Source organism: Mus pahari, chromosome 15, assembly GCF_900095145.1.
Source record: "Mus pahari chromosome 15, PAHARI_EIJ_v1.1, whole genome shotgun sequence".
Lineage (NCBI taxonomy): Eukaryota > Metazoa > Chordata > Mammalia > Rodentia > Muridae > Mus > Mus pahari.
In genome coordinates, this window is record NC_034604.1 from 35,939,976 (window position 1) to 35,956,238 (window position 16,263).

Sequence of the window (16,263 nt, forward strand, 5' to 3'; positions counted from 1 at the left end):
GGCCAAGATCCAATAACATTTCTCTCCACCTATTCTTCCTTTTTCAATTTCCATTTGTATTTAGTATTTAAAAACTTTGTATGTGAGTACAATGTATCTTGAGTATATTCATCCTTCATTTCCCCCCTCCAGCTGCCCATATATAGAACTTCCCATAACATGTCCCTCCCAACTTCATGTACCAATCTTTATAATCCCCCCACCCCTGTGTGCATATGGTCAACTTTAATTTGGTACCTTTGTCTCTTTTATGTTCATTCTTCATGTAAACTAATAGAAGTCACTTCATGGTTAATGACTGTGGTCTGGGACTTGGGTAAATAATTATCATGAACCCTTGCAGCCCCAAACTTCCAAATTTGACTCTGTGCAGCTCATCATGCCTAGCTCAGCAGTTTTGGCTCTATTGATTATCTCCCCATAATCCCTGCTCAGTGTGCTTGCCATGCTGTGCCTGTGTTTTATCACCTCTACAATATTCAGAAATTGTCTCTAAGGAGAAAGGTGAGATTAAAGAGGGACATTTCTGTTTGAGACATGTTTTCTTACAGAAATTGCTATTGTGTGCTTCTTGTTGTACAGTGCCTGAAATGTTGTGTTCCTTAACATGGTTTTAGGCAGTTTTAGATGTTAGGAGCAGAAAGACTGGCCAAGCACAGCGTCCTCCCTCATGGCCAGAAATCAGAGTGTGGCAGTAATATTCAATAAATTGTAAGTTCTAGCTTAAATATACCCAACATATTTCTGTAAAAATATAAAACAATCTTTAAATATAAGCAAACATGTGTGAATTATATTAAAAAGTAGTGTCTTAGTCAGGGTTTCTATTCCTGCACAAACATCATGACCAAGGATCAGTAGGGGAGGAAAGGGTTTATTCGGCTTATACTTCCATACTGCTGTTCATCACCAAGGAAGTCAGGACTGGAACTCACACAGGGCAGGAAGCAGGAGCTGATACAGAGGCCATGGAGGGGTGTTTCTTTACTGGCTTGCTTCCCCTGGCTTGCTCAGCCTGCTCTCTTATAGAGCCAAGACTACCAGCCCAGAGATGTCACCACCCACAAGGGGCCCTCCCCCCTTGATCACTAATTGAAAAAAATGCCTTGCAGCTGGATCTCGTGGAGGCATTTCCCCAACTGAAGCTCCTTTCTCTGTGATAACTCCAGTCTGTGTCAAGTTGACACAAAATTAGCCAGTACAAGTAGCATGTTAGTTCCGTAGGCATGTGCTTACGTAGACAGAGCAGGATTTCAGTCACCCTGCAATGTGGAATTGCAAGGTATTGCTGCGATTTTAACTTTAGTACTACATAGAACTGGCAAGTTAGGCAGGAAGGGAAAGAAGGAGGTGGATATTTCCTTTCTTACTGAAATGGCAGCACAGAAGAATAGGGCCAGCTGGAGATAAATATTTAGATGTGAGTATAGAAAGATGGGAGCCTCAGGGGGGCTTATAATATGCTTACCCAAGGCACCAACACAAAACTACTCCCAACACTGGGTTGAACCTCCTAGCCTGACAGATGTCATTCTGGCTTCATAAATCTTCTCTCTCTCTCTCTCTCTCTCTCTCTCTCTCTCTCTCTTTCTCTCTCTCTCTCCCTCTCTCTCTCCTCTCTTTCTCTCTCTATATCTATATCTCCCTTCCTCCCCTCCTTCCCTCTCTGAATTTTGTTCTATTGTCTTTCCCAGACAGTCAATTTCATGGCTGTCTCCTGAAATGAAATCTTCTAACACAAGGATCCTCATTACATTAGCTCAGTTAAATTAGACAAAGACATGTAAAGTCACTAATGAGTGCAGAATTTGGATCAATGATAAGTCTGCCTGATGATGAATAAAAGCACAGGTTCATTCTTTTCTCTCTTTGTGAGGCCAGATTTGTAAAACTGCTTATAAAATGGATGAATCATGACTGTTGTTTTATTAATAGACAAAAATAAGCAACATAGAAGCCCCTTTAAAAGAGGTTATTTGGCTTTTGGTGGGTGACTCAAAATGAAAAGGAACATCTTGTTCTCCCATGAAACCATACTGGCAAAGATATAGCTTCAAATTTTCAGCCATGCTCAGCATTCAGGCACTAAATTTTATAACAGTTTAGGACAGGGACCTTATTTATAATAGCACAGCCCAGCTGCCCATAAACAATAACATGAATAAATAGCATGTAATAGATTTACATCTGAAACAATTACAGCAGAACTATTAAAAATAGAGCAACATTAATAAATCCTTTAAAATACTGAACAGAAGAGCCATATACAGCAGAACACAAATGACTACGGCTTCACCTACAATGAATTCAATTACAGTATTTTGAGTGAAAATTAGTTACTGCTAAAGAGAAATTCATATTGCAGATGTAAAAGGGAAGAAGGAAGCTGGGGTAGTTGTATTACTTTATTCTGAATGATACTTGAATGAATGATTCATTTTGGGACTACATTGTAATCTATACATTTGTAATTTTTAAACATTTATGAATGTATTATACTTTTAAGACCATGTTTGATTTAACATTAGGCAGTATTCAAAACTGAACATATGATTTCAAATTTTGAGGTTCCTCACTTCATTTTCAAATAATATGAGCAAGGGATTCTATCCAATTTAGGTGGGTTAGGTAAACAGTTTTTATCCATTTTTAAGAGCTACATATATGACTTGCTTCATATTTTCTGAGTGAAAAGTGTTTTTTTTCTATTTGTTTAAAACCATGAGATAATTTTTATAATGACATTTAAAATAGATTTCTCTTCGAATTTGGGGTTCTTTGAGCTACATTGGGAATAGGGTGGGAATAGGCTACATTCCCATTCTAATAGAAATGGTAACAAGACAATTAGTAATATCACAAAAGGGCTAAATTCCCATGCCCACAGAATTTTTTCATGTAAAACTTTAATGCTCCAGGCATTCTGTTCCAGTTGAATGGCACAGATATCACAGTATCTTGATATCCAAGTACCCACTCACTGAGGATATCCATTAGTAAGGGAAAGGGACAGTGTTTTGGCAAATACAGATGGCCTCGGCCTGCCAGATAAGGACTTCCCAAGGGCCCTTGACATGTTGGACCAGGTGGAGATGCGCTTTCCGGCTATGAGCTCTCCTATTGAGCCAACTTGTCTAGAATAAAATAAATGAACACAAACTTTTCTCAAGCTCCAAGGTAATTTATCACAGACCAGAAGCTTCACTTTGAAAAATCTTCACCTGTCATTCAAAGTGTCTGCTCTCTCTGTAGATGACATTCCATTACATCCATGAGCAACAGATCATCTTGTCAAGAGGCACATGGAAGCCAAGTCATGACCTCCTTTGATTATTTGGCCTCTAATACAAAGGAGGGGACTTTCAACACATAGGCTCCTGCTTTATCAAATAAAGCATGGACATTTGTAATGTGGATTTAAGCCAAGATACATTAACTCAAAGACATGATACCTAAAAGTAGTACAAGCTCTCACTAACATGCTATTTCCTGTACTTTAAATGTTACATCACTCTGGATCTCATTAGGAAATACTAAACCATCATACAGATTCTGGAAATAGGAGGTTAAATGTGGGAGTTAGGGCTTAAATGGATGGTTGAAAAAGTTAAGATATGGATTACCACATCTGAGCAGTAGAGAGGTGCTTACTTCAAACCTAAGTGCTGAATTCAGGAATAATGTCTCAAATCGCTGGGATGTCTGCCCAACACCAGAACCAACGAAAGAGCTGGTGAGGTGATGTAGAAGTCGCTATCTTATGATAGCCTTGGTCATTCAAACAAAGCAAGCTGTGCTTCATTTTCTTTCAAATCACAAATGATTTTCCCAAAACAGACAGTTCTAAGCAAGGCTGTATGGTGTCCTGCATTCTACGCAATGGAGTTCAGTCTTAAAAGGTTGAATGTTTAATTTCATACCTCATCTTGATGAAGCAGCTGACAGAATTGTATTTCTATGCACGTGCATGAGGTTGTTTTCCAGAGAGATTATACTTCGAAACCATATCCCAATTGTAAAAAGACTTCCCCAACTAGTACAAGCAGTAACTGTCCAACTCACCGAGGGCCTGGAAAAAAAGCCAGCAGGCTTTCCTCCTCCTGGAAGGATGCTATGAAAGCCCAGGCTTCTCTCTCACTTGGTACTTACTTCATAATGTTGTAGCTCTTCTGTTTTAGCTTTCCCTCTTGGCCTTTGTTTCTCACCTGGGACATTGTTGCAGGATATTTGATCACACTCTGAACTCAGGCATTGTGTTTACTTACTGGGAAAAAACTAGTTGTTGTGTGACTCAGCCTTAACACAAACCTTTAATCCCTCTGGCTCTAATACAGACACACCATTGGTATACACCTTTATTTTAAACAACGAAGGTAAAGTTAGTTGGTAGAAGAAGCACCCATGTTTGAAACCTATGTCTAATTGAATGGCGAATAAACTGTCAAATCAGAGAAAGATTTCACAAAATAGTATATGCTCAACTCTCATGAGAAAAGAGAGGATAGGGAAGCTATTTGAGGAGCAGTTTGAGAGTAAAGAAGGCAGTTTTACCAGGACAGGACAGTCACAGAGAAACGGGTTGCAGAGAGGGAATAAGCTAGATAGAGGTGAAGATAGAAGGAGCCAGAGAATGAGAAGGAGCCAGAAGATTAGAACAGATTGCCAGAGTTAGTATAAGGCCAAGTAGAGCAATTCAGGCAAGGCCTAGAGAGAGAAGCCAGATTGAATCAGTCAACTTGAACCAGTTGAACCAGCCAGCCAGAGATCAGAAAGAACTAGAAAGGGGATAATCTTTTTTCTTAAATATGAAAAACATTCCATAATTATATTTATTATAAAGTATAACTTTCAGCAAAGACATGGATAACACATAGTACTTGTAAAGAAGTAAGCCTAGGTACTCTTTTATTTTTGATTTTTATTAGTTATTTTATTTATTTACATTTTAAATGTTATCCCCCTTCCTGGTTTCCCCTCCACAAACCCTCTATCTCATCCCCCCCCTCCTGATTCTATGAGGGAGATCCCCCACCCACCCACTCACCCACCCCTCCTGCCTCACCTCCCTAGCATTTCCCTATGCTGGGACATCAAGTGTCCACAGGACCAATGGCCTCCCTTCCCATTAATGCCAGATAAGGACATCCTCTGCTACATATGCAGCTCTAGCCATGGTTCCCTCATGTGTACTTTCTAGTTGGTGGTTTAGTCCCTGGGAACTCTGGTGGGTCTGGTTGGTTTATATTGTTGTTCTTCCTATGGGCATGCAAACCCCTTCAGCTCAGAAGGGGTAATCTTATTCTGTAATACATCTGAGAGCCTGAACATGCTAGACCTAGATAAGATTGTATGGAGGCTCAAGATACCAGGATTAGGCCTAGGTTAGAAGACAAAGCAATAAGATTTGGAGACAATAATTATTACAGGAAAATGAAAGTTACTTTTGCAGGTTATCATCATCCTCTACTACTCTCAGATACCACTATTCCTGAATTCTGGGTCTTTGTCTACACAGAGAGAACTATACCATTGGCTCTCCTTGTTTTCACATCTTCAGGTATGGATTGGAGCTGTAATTCAAACTTTGCTAAACCTCTGTCTCTTACCTAGTAAGTCATGAGATATCTTAGTCTCTATAACTGCCCTAGAAAATCATTCATAACTTTCTTCTTTTATCTGTATCTCTTCAGAATCCTCAGTCAAAAGCAACCATCCGCAAAGGTAGTAAAGCTAATAGAACACATTGCAATGGTGTCCTTTGTCATTTCGTGAATTTAGTTACTACTCTTTTCTCTCATTTAGACTCATAATAAAAATAGTAACACTCTGACCCCACTTCTTAGCATGCTTCCCTCTCACATCCAAGTGAGTATATAAGGCATTTGACTGTAGCCATTTGAGTTGCCCTAAAAAAAAAAAAAAGCCAAAATGTTCTCTATAGGTAGTTTTGAGTTCAAGTCTTGCTCTGCCAGAAGATTATTAAGACACAGAGATAAGAGATATGAAGCATTATTGACCAACTTATACTGAGGGAGAGCAGGGAAAATTTAAAAATAATTAGCAATTATATACAAGCATACTAATATTAAAAGAAAGCATAAATTCATGTAACTTTGAAACTCCTTTTTCTGAATTACTCATATGACATTTCTATAATGTCAGTAGTCTTAAAGCATTAGGAACTAACCCCCTTAAATTTGTGGAAACCAAAGTTGCAGAGATATACTTAATAAATTTCTAGGACACCATTCACATTGATGGTAATAAGAGCATGTTAATTTTGTGTCATTACATTAGAAATCATCACAATCTTAGAAAGTTAGATTGATATATTTGCATCACCCCACAGTTCCCAGAGAAATGGAGGACAGACATGTTTAGCTGGATCCTTTAAGGAGACTCTCACAAGGATCAAGGGAAGATATTTACTGGCTGCATTGTCATCTATACATTCAAATGAGAAATGATTCTTGCTTCCAATGAATTACTTGCAAGTTGTCTTGAATGCTGGAAGAATTCCTTTCCTTAAGGCTTTGGATTTCATAACATTCTTCTTCAAAAGTAACAGCACATGTGACAAAGAGAAAGAGATGGGAAGGGAGAGGAAAAATAGTGAGAAAAAAAGGAAGGAAGGAAGAAAGAAGGAAGCAGAAGGAAGGAAGGAAGGAAGGAAAAGAAAGGAAAAAAGAAGGAAGCAGAAGGAAGGAAGGAAGGAAAAGAAAGAAAGAAAAAGAAAGAAAGAAAGAAAGAAAGAAAGAAAGAAAGAAAGAAAGAAAGAAAGAAAGAAAGAAAGAGGAGGGAGGGAGAGAAAGAGAGAGACAGGGAAAGAAAGAAAGAAAGAAAGAAAGAAAGAAAGAAAGAAAGAAAGAAAGAAAGAAAGAAAGAAAGAAAGAAAGAAAGAGAAGGAAAAAGGAAGGAAAGGAGGGAGAAGATGAGAAGAATGTTGCTGCTTTTAAAGGAGAAGACCCTAGAGTATTACATTAATGAAATATTTCTGAAAAATAAAACCAGGAAGTCATATGCATTTTAGATAACTGACTCGGGTAAGCATGGATCTTAGCAAGTGCTATCTCCTATAAGAGCCAGCATGCTGGGGACCAAAGTGCCAATGGTGCCAATGGTTCTCTTATAAAGTGCAGCTGATTATGAAACATAGACAAGAGACAACTGATGATGTAGATGAAGCCTGAGGTTATCTTATAAAGTTCACCTGACTATAAAATGCAGTCAACAGACAATTGATGTTGTAGATGAAGCCAGAAAGCAGCTTGCTAGAGTTTCCCTTGCTTAGGAAGACCAATCATATCTCTAATCATGCTTTCATGGTATTGGTTGAAATCAACCTATATTCTGAAGGGCAAGATTTTTGCTTGTAGTTCACTCGTTTAAATACTAATTTTATGCACAGTACCACCCATAGAATATACCAAAAAAAAAAACAAAACAAAACACTTCTCAGATTTTCATTAAGTAAATGCTATTTTCTCTCTTTTATAAATGATGAACTAAAGTGAAGAAAAATAAATATCTACTACTTACAACACTTAAAGATGGGCTTACAGGTTAGCCTAAATTACACATTTTTGACAAAACAGTAAAAATAATAAGTTTACTAGTCAATGAGTACTTCATAAGGAAATAGTCATAAAATACTTTATAAGAACTTATCATCCCCAAACAAATGTGCATGTACATTTTTATTAAACCTATTGGAATAGCAGACAATATTACTTTGTAGACAAGGCAGGTGAGATATTTTATTTAATTATTTTCTTCTAAGATCATTCACAATTTCATGAACTATTTCCCACAGATTGGGTTTAACATGTCTAGGAGAACCATGTATGTTATATGCTTTCAAGATTCAATGTTCCCTATACATAGCTTCAAAAGTTGGCTTCAAGAATGGTCATTGTAGTGCTCGCTTTGGCAGCATGTATACTAAAATTGGAATGATACAGAGAAGATTAGCATGGCCCCTGCGCAAGGATGACACACAAATTCGTGAAGTGTTCCATATTTTTTTTTTTACATCACTACAAAATACACCATTAACATGTTCAACAGAATTACTTTCAAATATATTTTATTTGTATGATGATTCAGATACAATATCAGCAACGAGGATATGAATAGTCTGCCTTTAGCAAACAGTTTTTGAATGCTGCCACAGATCATGCAATGACTATCCCCACTTCTTTATGAGTTAGATGAATCTTCTTTCTCTTGCTTATAGTGCATGTTTTGTCCTGTCACTCACTGGGAGTGTGGACACAGTATCTACTTACATGGCACTGATTCATTGCATATGAATTCTTCTCCTGAATTTTAACTACTCGTTTGCCTTTAACATGTAAGTGTTGAGCCTGTTAGTAGTTGGAAAAGCAGAATTAGAGCAATGATGACAGAGTGAAGGAGATGAATTGTTGGGATGTTGTTCATTCCAATATCAACACATAACTGTGGGAAAATCAATTATTTCCACTTCTATAAAAATGCCTACTCCATATGTACTCAGAAATACTTCTTTTTTATTAATAGTTTTCTACATTTCTTTCATGTACTCTGTTTCACATGTTATTTTGATTGATATTTGTCTCATGATTTTCAACATTTTGCTGTGATACTATTGATATCATTTTATATTAATAAAGTCAAGAATACTTTTCAAAAAAAAAAAAAAAAAAGAATGGTCAATGTAACTAAAGTCCCTGAACACAGATTTATCTTTATCTTCACAGTTTAGTTACACACAGAGTTGCAAGTCAGAATGCTGTTTATTTCTACCCAAATGTTTTTAAAATAAAAAAGTCTAAATTGGGATTAATACTAACACCACTTTAACTATCAACTTATTTTATATACCAGAACTCTAAATGTCTCTGTATGAATCCAGCACTGAGGACCAGTCACCCAATTCATCATCTACTCCCAATTCCATTTCTTAAATGTATCTAAATAAAGATAAAGTCACTTCTTATCCACTTATCTACGTATCCACTATAGGGGCTGTTTGACATATTTAAGGAACCATAGTTGATGTATTATTGGAGTATAGCAATCACTTTTTGAGCAAGATCGAGTCTGATGATGGAAAAGGGAGACTCTGGTTATTACTGCTTCCACATTCCCTCGCTTAAAAGTAGATAAGGATTATGGAAGTCTATTAAATAAACTGAAACTACGAGAATCAGAGAGCAGCATGCTAAACATAACAGATTGAAAGGAAGAATTTCAGCCCCCAAAGCCTATCATGGAACGTAAGAATCAAAGTCATGAGGAAACTCGTCATTACTTAAATGGCTTCTAGTTAATACTGGCTTCTCTGTTACCTCCTAAGCATTTTCTTAGTGCTTGAAGATCTAATAACAATGATGATAATGTCTTATCATTAGAAATAGATTCACACACACAGTGTTTATTTCCACACAATAAAAATATAGTCCATTTCAGCTTAGTAACTTATTCAATCCAAGTAGCAACTCTACAAAGAGCAATTAGTATTGTGATATCCATTTTCCATCTAAGGAAACACAAGTAAAGTCTGCTTGAAGGTCCTGTGACTTGTATTGAACCATAAAGTTCATAATTGCAATAAAGTATGCCAGGATGTTGGACACAGACCTAGAATCAGTCCTTTTCATTTTATTATGAAAATTCACTCAAGTCCCAAGTTTGAAAGGATTATAGGTCAAAGTGGCCAACCAATGAAGAGCATGTGTTGTAAGACAGATGACCGCTTAAAGCTAAGCTCTCCCAATTATTAGTATCTGATCTTAGGTAAATCATATGCAGCTCTAAGCTGGAATCTATACAAAACTCCATGCGTATATCTTTTTCATTTAGGGGAGAAAAATAAGCATGTTTTCTAGTATTCACCGAGGTGTTTCTGAGTCAAAGTTGCTAGCTATTGTATCATGATGAAGTATCTACTGAGTGTGAAGATGTGAAGTGGATAGAAAGCTGTGTGCTTCTTGTATAAATGTTATATGATCATATTTTCCCATAGAAGTAAGCAACATTATTTCCCATCATTGGGAGGAGAGGCCCTTGGTCTTGTGAAGATTATATGCCCCAGTACAGGGGAATGCCAGGGCAAGGAAGAGTGAGTGGGTGGGTTGGGAAGCAGGGCTAGGGGAGGGTACAGGGGACTTTTGGGATAGCATTAGTAATGTAAATGAAGAAAATATCTAGTAAAAATAATTTTAAAAAGGAAAAAAAAAGAAAGCAATGTGCTTTGTGTAAAAATGTCATAAGATTATTATCATATTTCCCCATAGAAGTAAGCAACATTTTTTCCCATCATGGTAAAATTTATGATAGCTTAGCTATAAAGTAACAACAGCTATGTTCATATTCTGGGAAGTATGTTTTCAAATTTCATGTTTTTAATTTTTTATTACTTAATTGCATATACCTATGGGGGTACAACTTGATAATTTGATAATCTAAATAAATCAGTGACTAATTTAGTGCCAGTAGAATTCCTGTCTTAACATTTTATTGAAATGTAAAAATTACATTTAATTATGAAGCACAATATGATATTTTGGTGCTTACAAACAATATGAACTGATAAAGTGATAAAATAATAGTGATTGGTGCTTCCATTTCCTTAGAATTACTTTATGTTTTGGGTTCTTTTTTCCTCTCTACAAGTTATTCATAAAAATCTAGCAATTAGCTATTGTAAACTGAAGGATCCCTGCTATGCTGTAGAGTACTAGTGCTTATTATTTCTCCCTATCTGTTAGGGTTCCTGCTATCCTTCATATTTTAATCACTATGCCTATCTGTCTTCAGTAGGAAATGGAGACACAAATAACAATCAAACTTTATTTTCCTTGAGAAAAATCAGGGCAAGACCAGGTGGAACCAGAATGTTAAGCACTGTTCCACTAATATAGAGTGAATGAATTGAAGCCAATTCAATCTAAATGTGTATCCTGATCTATATTTTACTAAGAGAGTATTACAGCACAGCATGTGGATATGTGCAAGGACTTTTATAATGCTTTATCAATCCAATGCTCTTACAGAATAGCTGGTGTATGGTGTTTTCCAGACTACATCTGCAGGATATGGATGTTGCTTTTAGGACCAGAGCACCATGGAACGTAACAGGTATATTGGCACGAGAAAGAAGAGAAAAAGTTGAGGAAGAAGACGGTTATGAGGAAAACTGGTGGCTCTCTCTTCAATTCAATTTGTTTGTACCCTTGGAATTAGGAGCCTAACTAATTCCATACTTTAGTAAAATAAAGGAAGATTTGAAACTAATATTAAAGGTTGTATTGGAACATAATATTAGTTTCAAATCTAGTATTAAAGGTTGTTTTGGAACATATGCTACCCTTTCCAGAATCTCTGAAATGTGTATTCTTCATGGGTTTAAATTCCCTAAAAGATCATCATATTCTTTAATTTTATGACTTATGAGCTAAGTATAAACAGTGGAGCAACAGAAAGAAGAAAAAAAAATCACAATTAAATCAACTTCCTGGATTTAGGCCCCAGAGCCTTCAGCTGAGAAGTGACAGTTGTCATCTATCTCTTGGTACACAGCATAATTCAAGTCATGATTCTTTCATGATTTCAGCTGTATGACTCAGACATGGAAATAGCAGGTTCTACATAGGTAATAAAACTATTTAAAAAGGAATCACTTGGTAATTTGGAACACTTTAGAAAAATAAAAGTGAACATTATTCCCAAGCAAAATATTAATAGGAGACTATGGAACGATCTGTCTTCCCACAGCAATTTCAGAACATATGGTAATACATGCAAATAAAAGGCCGTAGTCAAGGTTGAAACAGCCGTTGTGTAATGAGGCCAGGCAGTAACTCATCGTTTTTCTCTCTAAAATGAAGCTCCATGCTCTTTGCCCAGCTTACAATATTGTAGATCCACACTGGCGTAAGGAGAAAAACTAGATATATATTTAATGTTACAAGACAAATGAAATGTTCCCTGGTAATTTAAATTGTTGTCTTCTGCTCTTGTCTTAGTAGAAGTACCATGACTTTATATGACTTACAAGGTGATATATGGAAAAAAAATTACCATCATCCCATTTCATTCATTGTCTAAGAAGTAAATAAAACACAAGCTTGGGGTCATTGTATCCTTCTAATACTAGGAGAGGAATTAGTCCAGTAGAAAACATTTAAAGTTTTGTAAAAAAAAAACAAAAAATTGTCATGCAAAACTGTACTTTGTAAATAAACATGCATCTGTAATTTATTCATAACAACATGACAAGACCTAAGTCTACATGAAAATGTTTTGGAACAAATATCTGATGCAAAGTGATGTGTAATGCAAGAAGCGGACTTTAACCATAATGCTCACATTTTAATTGGCTAGAAATATTGTTCTGCTATCATTTTTGTTGTTCTTTTTTTTTTCAAAATAAATGTTTGTTCTGAGCTATAATAGGTAGAAAGTACTAAAAATACTTTTTATTTTTCTTGGAAGAATGAGTTTACTGGCTTATTTGTACTTTTTATATTTAATTATTTATGTCTAAACCTAGGGAATATTCATTAAGCATCAGCTGGGTTCCACATATTATGGAAGAAGCAAAAAGCGAAACAAAAAAAATGAATGTGTCTACTCTCTTCTAAATGGCTGCAATGTAGAATACTGAGAACTATATTAGTGAGACCGGAGGATGTCAAGTAAACTTCTGATAAGACTTCAAGCCCAAATTTGGAGGATCAGAAATATCCCGACAGAAGATAGGAATGAGAGCAAGACAAGAGGAACCAATAAGTAAGTGAGTGGGATCTATATTTAAATTGCTGTTTATTTCTAGGTATGCAGGAAAATTGAGATGGCAAAAGAAACATGGGGCCCAAGCACATAGTGACTTATAACTTGTTGGGTAAGTTTAGAAACTATGTGAAATAAAATTCCATGGGAGGTTTTTGAATTTTTTTCAATAATTTACTTATGTATTCACTTTACATCCCAGTCACAGCCTTCTCCCCATCTCCTCCCAGTCCCACCCTTACAAATTCTTTTTCCCATTACTGCTTCCCTTTCTCCTTAGAGAAGAGAAAACCCACCCCTTCTCTGGTAACCGCCCTGCCCTGGGACATTTAGTCCATGCTGGACTAAGTTTATTCTCTAGCCCTGAGGCCAAACCAGGCATCCCAGTGAGAGGAAAGGAATCCAATGGCAGGCAACAGAGTCAGAGATAGGACAGCTCCTGCTCCAATTGTTAGGGGACTTCATATGAAGACCAAGCTGCACATCTGCTACAACACATGTGTGGAGTGTGAGGAGCAGGTTTGGCCGCGGCCCCAAGATGGCATCTGGGACTGCCGCCAAGTCTAACAGCTAACAACTGACTTCCTCATATCCCTCAAGATAGCCACGTCCGTTAAACTGCACTGCACAGATGCACCACCACGAAAGATCAGATGATGTGACAATTGTAGTCCTGTGTCAATGAACTGTGCCTACGTGGAATAGGGTGATGGGGAGTGGATTAGAGGGTATAAAAGGGGATGGCCAAGAGAGTTCGGGGGATCTTTTTACTGCACATAGTTATGTTCCTGAATAAACTGCTTTGAGAAGGACATCGGTTTCGTAGCTTCTTTTCTGCTGGTCAGAGACAATAGCGACAGTGGAGAGCCGAGTTCTAGTCCCTGCATGCTCTTTGGATGATGATTGAGTGTCTGCAAGCCCCTCTAGCTCAGGCTAGTAGACTATGTAGGTCTTCCTGTGGTATCATTGACCCCTCCATTTGCTTAATTTTATCTGCCACACTTACACAAGAAACCCTGACCTTGGCCTGATGTATGGTTGTGGGTCTCTGCTTATGTTTCTATCCACTACTGGATGAAGCCCCTCAGGAGACAGTTATACTAGTTTCCTGTCAGCAAGCACAGCAAAGTATCATTAATTTTGTTGTGTCAGCTCTCTCCATGGCATGGGTCTCACACTGGGGAAGTCACTGGTCAGTTGTTCCCTCAGTTTCTGCCCCAATCTTTATCCCTTTATATCTTGCAGACAAGACACATTTTGCTTACAAGATTTTATGGCTGCATTGATGTCCCTCTCCCTCCTCTGGAAATCCTGCCCTGCTACAGGAGGTTTCCACTTCAGTCTTTGGTAGGAGTCTCAGCTAGAATCACCCCCACAGACTTCCAATATCATCCCCTATCCCAGGCCTCTAACTAGTCACCAGGGATGACCCTGACTGATTTCTATTTTCATTCCCAGTCTTCTCCCCTCTACCTGATCCTCAAGCCTGTTTCCCTCCTCATCCCCTCTTCCATGCATTCCCCTCTCTACATCCACCTCCAATTACCATTTGGGTCTCCTAAGTTAGACTCATACATCCTCCCTTGGGCACTACTGATTATTTAGTTTCCCTGGGTTCATGGATTGTAGAACGGTAATACTGTATTTTATGGGTAATGTCCACATATAAGTGATTATATACCATAAGTGGCTTTCTGGGTCTGGGCTACCTCACTTCAGATGATAATTTCTATTTCCATACATTTGCCCACAAATTCCATGATGTTGTTTTTAATAACTGAATAGTATTGCATTGTATAGATGTACCATAATTCTTTATCGATCTAGCTATTATGAATAAAGCTACTATGAGCATAGTTGAGCAAGTGTCCTTTTGGTACAGTGGGCCACTATTTGGGGTATAAACCTGGGAGTGCTATAGTTGGGTTCTGAAGAAGAACTATTCCTAATTTTCTGAGAAACTGCCAAGTTGATTTCCAAAGGGGTTTTAAGAGTTTTCATTCCCACCCACAATGGGAGAATGTTCCCCTTGCTCCACATCCTTTCAGCCATGTGCTGTCAGTTGAGTTTCAATTCAATTCATGTCAGTTCAGTCTTCAATCTTAGCCATTCTGATGGGTGTAAGGTAAAATCTCTCAGTAGTTTTGATTTATTTTGATTGTCCTGATGAATAAGGACATTGAACATTAGTTCTTGGCTACTAGAGATTCCTCTGTTGAGAATTCTGTTTATCTCTGTGACCCGTTTTTCAATTGGGTTATTTGATTTCTTGGTGTCTAATTTCTTTAGTTCTTTTTATATTTTGAATATTAGTCCTCTGTTAAATGTAGGGTTGGTATAGATATTTTTCCATTCTGTGTGCTGCTGTTCTGTTGTAACACTGGCAATCAATAAGCATGGGTTATCTTCCCATCTTCTGATATCATCCTCAAAATTTTCCACAGAGACTTGAAATTCTTATCATGCAGGTCTTTCACTTGTTTAGTTAGAGTTACACTAAAGTATTTTATATATGTAACACAACCCATTTATCATTTTTATAATGGAAGGCTACTGATTTCTTGGTATTAATTTTGTATCCTACCACTGTGTGGAAGGTGATTTTCAGCTGTAGGAGTTCTCTGGTAGAATTTTGGGGGCCACTTATGTATACTAATATATCATCTGTGTGTAGCAATCCTTTGACTTCTTCCTTTCCAATTTGTCTTATGGATGTACCTTCACTTCAAGTAATATGTTAACTAGGTAGGAAAAATTAGGCAGCCTTGTCTTGTCTCTGATTTTAATGAAATTGCTTTAATGTTCTCCTCATTTAATTTGAAGCTGGCTATTCTCTTGCTACATATGCTTTTGAATTTTTTAATTTGTATTTTTGAGAACTTCATGCATGAGTACTATCTCTATATCACACCTGTTCCCCCACAACTCATCCTATATTCAAATCCCCAATTTAAGGTCTCTTCTTCAATTATTATTGTTGTGTGCATTCACGAATACATACACACAGTAACTGTCATCTATCTATTTATTTATCTACTATCAATCGGTCTATAAGTCTGTGTGTCTGTCTCTGTCTGTCTCTGACTCTCTCTCTCTCTCTCTCTCTCTCTCTCTCTCTCTCTCTCTCTCTCTCTCTGTCTCTCTCTTTCCTGGATATACAAATTATCAAATCCAATTAATGTTGCTCAAATATACATTCTTTAGGGCTGAACATTTGGGATTTGAAAAGTAGAACCATGCAATTAGAGGAGACTGAACTTTCTATCAGAGCCACCATTTGAAGTTTTACTCCATGTTGTCATGTCGAATAGTATTGCTACCTTATCGAGGTAATAATATTATTGAAATTTCATGGGTACATTTTTACTGTCATGTCTATGGATACTATCTAGCAACAGACATATTTTCATTCATTCTCTTCGCCCTCTGGGCCTCTCTTCTGTCTTCTTCCACACATGCTGCTGCTCCGCTTCTCCCCTCCACTCT

General features: G+C 37.2%; 1 non-coding gene across 1 annotated transcript; it reads left to right on the top strand.

Annotated features, from left to right (window-relative positions):
* The first annotated feature begins 7,917 nt into the window (after nucleotides 1-7,917).
* On the top strand, nucleotides 7,918-8,024 carry LOC115065563. Its single transcript, XR_003845331.1, has one exon. It is a non-coding gene; the product is annotated as a U6 spliceosomal RNA (small nuclear RNA).
* Nucleotides 8,025-16,263: the final 8,239 nt, after the last annotated feature.